We start from the raw sequence: 5,807 nt of genomic DNA, 5'->3' as shown, positions 1-5,807 counted from the left end.
GGCAATGTCCACAGTAACACCAGGATAATTTTTTCCACTGAGGATTCTGCAGGGATCTTGCCCTGCACAGTCCTGCTGAAAACTCCTTGTTTCTTGGGATGAGGTCCGTCTTCTCCAGAAGAATTCCTGATCATTAAAATAACTGTAAAAAGTCGATTTAATCATGGCTTTTAAAATTTTCTCTTTAGCTAGTGTGGGGGGGGGGGGGCACTCCTAGAAGAAGTGGGGGACCCATCCAATTCTAATCTAGCACCTATCACTGAGTTTTCAAGGCTTTACATTCGCTGTAGAGCTGAGTGAAATCAAAATGAGTGACACCATTGACTTTTACTGGGGCTTTGAAGCCATACATACGGCTATTCTCAGTCTCTCTCTGGACTATTTTAGGCTCTCCGGGATATTTTCATAACATGCTGCAACATGAATGGCAGTCTTTATTCAATCACATTCTGGCATGTGGTTATTTCCCCTCCCAAAAAAAAGAAAAATAGCAAGATAAACCAAAGGTTAACAGAAAAATGGAATATGTTAGGTGTTACAAAGCCATTACTCACAACCCCCCAGCCGTCATTTTGCCCTTTTTGCCTCATTTTGGAGAACGACACAATCTCCCCCAAGAGATCACATTCCATGTTGCTGATTACCACAGATTCACACATGAAAACGCATGCTGAGATTTTTATTTTTCTTGTAACATTCAAGACAGATGTTTCTCATCCCCCCACTGAAAACAGCAAAGAGTGATTTCATAGCCCTTTTTTAATATTAGCAGCTATGCTAAACATTAGCAGCCATCACCTTTTGCTGCAAGTGGTGGGCTCCTCGGAGAAATCATGATTAAAATCTCAGCAGGCAAATCACACCCATCAGTGGTAACAAGGTGGTCATAACCATAGCCTTCTCATTACAGTGTGGACTGAAAAAATGAATCGGGATACAAAGTTCAATAAATGGTTCGCATGCCATAACGATACAGTATTCGGAAGGCTTCCCTGCAGAGGAGGCTCTCTGAGACTCAAAATCACTGCCCCAGGCACTCTAGGAAACTGGTCTCAGTTAGGAACCAGTTGATTGTTACTCCCATCGAAGTTGAAGGTCACTGGCGTTCCCTGTGAGAAACCATACAACCGCAGATTGCACCATCCTCCCACACAGAGCCCTCATTTGTTATAAAACCACTCTACAACTGATCCACAAAGCTTGATCCTCAAGGGCAACCAAGAGAAAATCTTCAAAAATAACCCTGGAAACAAAAATTCAATTTTCTATTGTACAGTAAACATTTTAGACCTGAAAAAAGGCATTTAAGTGCCTAACAACTTGCCTATTTTTTATCCAGATGAAAATACTGTCTCTCCCTCCAAACCTTGCCTTTTTACAGCCACTGACCTTCACGGCTACAACATGATCAACAGACAGAGAGCTAGATTTAAGAGAAAAACAAGAGGAAGAAAACAGCCTGGAGACTGGCTGCACTTTCTATAGACAGACAAAACATGTATGAAGAAGAATTTCTCATTTTGCTGCTCCCCAGGAAAAGAAGTGGTGAGCAATTGACATACTTCGAGCTACAGTGAAGAGCAAATACTTGAGACTTGATTTTTGGGTGTGCAGAGCATCCACAATGCCTGATAAAATCATTGTAACCCTTCACCAGTTCTCATATCGGTCTGGCATTTATTTGAAAAAGAACTAAACTTTATAGATAGGCCTTGAAACCCAGAGATAGTAAGAAAAAAACAGTGCTTTCAAAAATGGAGGTTTAAATCAGCTGAATATGTAGCCTTATTTTCAAGAAACTGAGCCAGCAGCCCTGACTGTAACAGTGTGCGTTGAGAGTCAATGATGCAGCTACTGAACCTCCCAACTGAACCTGCCTGTAGGTATTTTGTTTTAAACTCTTTTCCAAATTACCTGGAAATCTTTGAACAAAAGATGCAATGAAGCATTTTATGTGTCATGAACAGCTACTGCTTAGACAGCTACAAGGTGTTCCACCTCGTGTTTTAACCTTCTGCCTGCTGTCTGGCCGCAGTCATGTGTATGAGCAGGCGCCAGATACAGTTGTGTATGACTAGCGAAAGTATACCTGGAAATCACTTGTACTCCACTCAGCAATGCTACTGAATCAGACTGAATCAGAGTGTCCCACCGTGTCCTCTGGCACGGGTGGAGCCGGGTGTGTGCGTGTCTCTTCCAGCAACTATAATTTCTAAGGGAAAGCAGCCAAGTGTAGCAGACAGAGATTAAAAGCTTTAGATGGAAGCCGTGAACCGGTAGGTTGGATGGATTTGATTCTCTATTCTTTGCACATTCCCCTAGTTAGTGTGTTTGCCATCTGATGTAAGTCTTTCTGCTACATTAGCATCCTATGATCTCCCCTGATCTTTCTCAACATCTTAGATGCCATGAAGTCACCTCGTCTCTAAGTCTTAAAACGAGATTCTGAAGAATCCACAGAAAATAATTCACTTTTACTAAAAGTGATTGGACCATGAAAGATTTCTCCGAGAGCCTCTTACTCTCTCTACGAGAGGATTTATCTCAGGCAACACTGGGGCAGTGGGCAATTCAGGGGCTAAACCAGGAGCTGACAGAGCTCAGCCCAGCTCCTGTGATTTAACGAAGACAATCTGTATCTGGGCTGAGGAGGCACTCCTGATTGTGTGGAACAGAGCAAATGTTTGCATGCAAAATAATAAATTTTAGGGTGAGCAGAACAAACGATGCAGGGCCATCTTTTACAACCATTCTCGTAATACAGCAGAACACTAGCTACAGAAATTAGCAGTCATTAGTCAAAATGGAAATGTGACTGTATTAGGCTTTGTTAATCTTTATTAGTCTCTAAACACACAGTATGAAAGCAGCACTTGCAGGTACAACCTCAAGTCTTTGATTAAACATAGTGGTGTATTTCAGAAATAAAAACTCAAAGCTGACTCCCACTCTTCCTGTGGGCTTTTAAGCAAATAGAAATAGCCTGAAAAGAAGCATTGAACTGTGTTTTCTCACAAAATGAATGAACGTACAGACAGGTGGAGGACCTTGCCCTCAATTTCCTGTGCTTAGATTATTGGCCCAAAAGTTGATGAACACCTTCTGGTGCTGAGATTTTCAAGGCCGAGCAGTGAACCTGCCCCACAGCCTCCCACTGATGTTAACAAAAAGTCTGTAGCAAAAATGCCTGGATGGCTTTCAGAACTTCAAACAATACCTCTCTGAGCGAAGATTCACTTTTAAAAACTCTAGCTGAGAATTTAAAATACATATTCTTTGCTGTATAAATTGTCCAAGCTACATCGAAATCAGTGGACATATGAAAATCCCGTTTACTCAAGACCTGTACTTTAGCACTTAAGATTACAACATCCTATTCATAATCATCCTAATCATTAGAGATTCTGACTGCCCACAACTCCCGTTAAAGTCACATGAAACTTTTGATCTCTGCAGAATACTTTGTGATCAAGTATCAGCTAAACCGCCCCTAAACAGCAAAACTGAGAGAACAAGGGTGCGCAAAATCTGGGTTAGCTAAAACACCAGCCTGTGCTCCCAACCATTTGGCAGGCAGAAGCTTTGGAGCTGTAACATGCAGGGCAGCTGGCATGGCTCATCTAGTTGCTTTACATCACACCCATTCTTCTCATGTTTGCTGATAGGAACTTTTTGCCTTTCCCTTCAACACTTCCAGAGAAAAGTACAGCAGCAGCTGCTGCATTCAGCACGGCCAGCAGCATCGTGTAACTAATACACCCATTTGATCCTAGAAGACAGCTTCATCTCAGCACCATGCCGCCAAGAAGTGGTGACAGTTATACGCCTTTCAAACCCCTAGAAAATCCTAACTCTGTGCTGGCCACAGATGACTGCTGAATGCCAGCACCAAATCCCTCTACATAGCACTTGGCGTTTGATGTCCTACCTTCTCCAGGTGTGTCCTCATAGCGAAGGATAATTGTTCCACTGGCAGTGATGCCTGCTGCTTATAAATAGTATATACGCTATGTCTACCTATGTGTGTATTTACGTGCACGCGTGCATGCATATTTATATCTGTCTTGCCTGCGTAACCCCGAGAGCTAGTCCTAACCTATCAAGCACTGTGGTAGAAGCAGGAGGCGGGGGAAAGAAAGCATATTGAGTAATGCCAGAAAATTTCTGAAGAGCCCAATGCAATATATTCCACAGAAGACCTGAAAGAACAAGTCAGCCCATAATGCAACCTACCGTTTGACTCACCCATCGCTTCAGTGGACCGCAGCTTCCTTGTTTATTTAGCCATTTGATTATTCAAAGCACAAAACTCCACGTCTCTCCATATATCACTGACAAGGTAGAACAGGAACGTGCGTTCAACTGTGTCTTAATACATTTGAACAGGATTTCTACTTTCAGGTAAGAAAAAGTACAGAAAGGAAATACCCTCAGAAATCCCACATTTTCTCAGAACAGACGGGGCCATGAGTCTCTCCACTTTGTCAATCACTAAATCAGAACAATTTCTAAAAAGAACATTCATGTAAGTTGAGGGAAGTATACGTCCTATGACAGAGACAGTCAAAACCATCCAGGAGTTATAGGAGAAACCTCCAACCTTCTGCACTGCAAGAATGGTTAAGGGCTCAGAGGATTTTTCTTTCCGGCACTATTACAGACATCACATGGGTCATGTCCCCTATGTGCAATACAACATGCTTTCTTTGCTGTACAAATGTAAGGAGTGAACTCTCTGGAGGCAAGCATGCTTTCCACTCACTGTATACACATTATCCAACCCCACATTCTCCATTTCTGGTGGCACTGGGTGCTCGGTACCAGCTGGGTACCAGCTCCTTGTTCCACCCCAGGCAATGAGGGGATAAGAGCAGCATGGAGAGGGTAGGGAAAAGGACAGAGTGCCTGTACCAAGCCATCTGAGAACAATGGTAGGAGAAACATAATGGGAAATATTTCAGAGGAATATGAAGGAGCAATCAGGGCAGGAGAGGAAGACAGCAGCTTTCTGAGTTGTAAAGGCAAGGTAATGAGTGAGGAAAGGCATAGACTACACTGCAAATGATTTTATTCCTAGGCCACATGGCAACAGCAGGCGGTGGAGAAGTTTGATCTAGCTAAACCAGAGGAAACTCTCCTTCCCTTACTTATCAAATTAGTGTATATTTGGTCTAATTCTGGGGGCCCGCTGCGCCTTCCTCTCCCCTTATCCCTTTCCCACAAACCCTGCTATTCCCTGTTGAACCCATCACTACCTGAACTTTTGACACCGCCTATTTGGGTTTTTTACTTGGTAATGACCAGTGACAGTAACTGCACTGGCAGGAAGTGAATTTTACTGAACTACACTGCTCCCACAAGCTTCTTCAAACCGTCAAAGTGTTACGGTACCAACTGAGTCACCACCTTTTTTCAAACTCAGTGACTTGCTAATGTCCCCATCCTCAGATGATCTTTTGTAGGAAGTAAACCTGTCCAACCTAAGGCAGGAGATAAGCAAACACACACGTCACCATGACTTGATTTCACATGAAACGAGTTTCAGTTATACAACGTTGTGTTTCGCCCCTGTCGTGGTTTAATCTGTTGGCAACTAAGCACCACGCAGCTGCTCGCTCACTCCCCGCCCCCCAGTGGGATGGGAGAGAGAATTGGAAGAGTACAAGTGAGAAAAAACTCGTGGGTTGAGATAAAAAACAGTTTAATAATTGAAATAAAATGATAATAATAATAATATGATAATAATAATAATAATACACAAAGCAAGTGATGCACAGTACAATTGCTCACCACCCGCCAACCGATGC

The sequence above is a fragment of the Aptenodytes patagonicus genome, chromosome 3 (assembly GCF_965638725.1).
Source record: "Aptenodytes patagonicus chromosome 3, bAptPat1.pri.cur, whole genome shotgun sequence".
Classification (NCBI taxonomy): Eukaryota; Metazoa; Chordata; class Aves; order Sphenisciformes; family Spheniscidae; genus Aptenodytes; species Aptenodytes patagonicus.
This window is presented reverse-complemented; position numbering follows the sequence as displayed.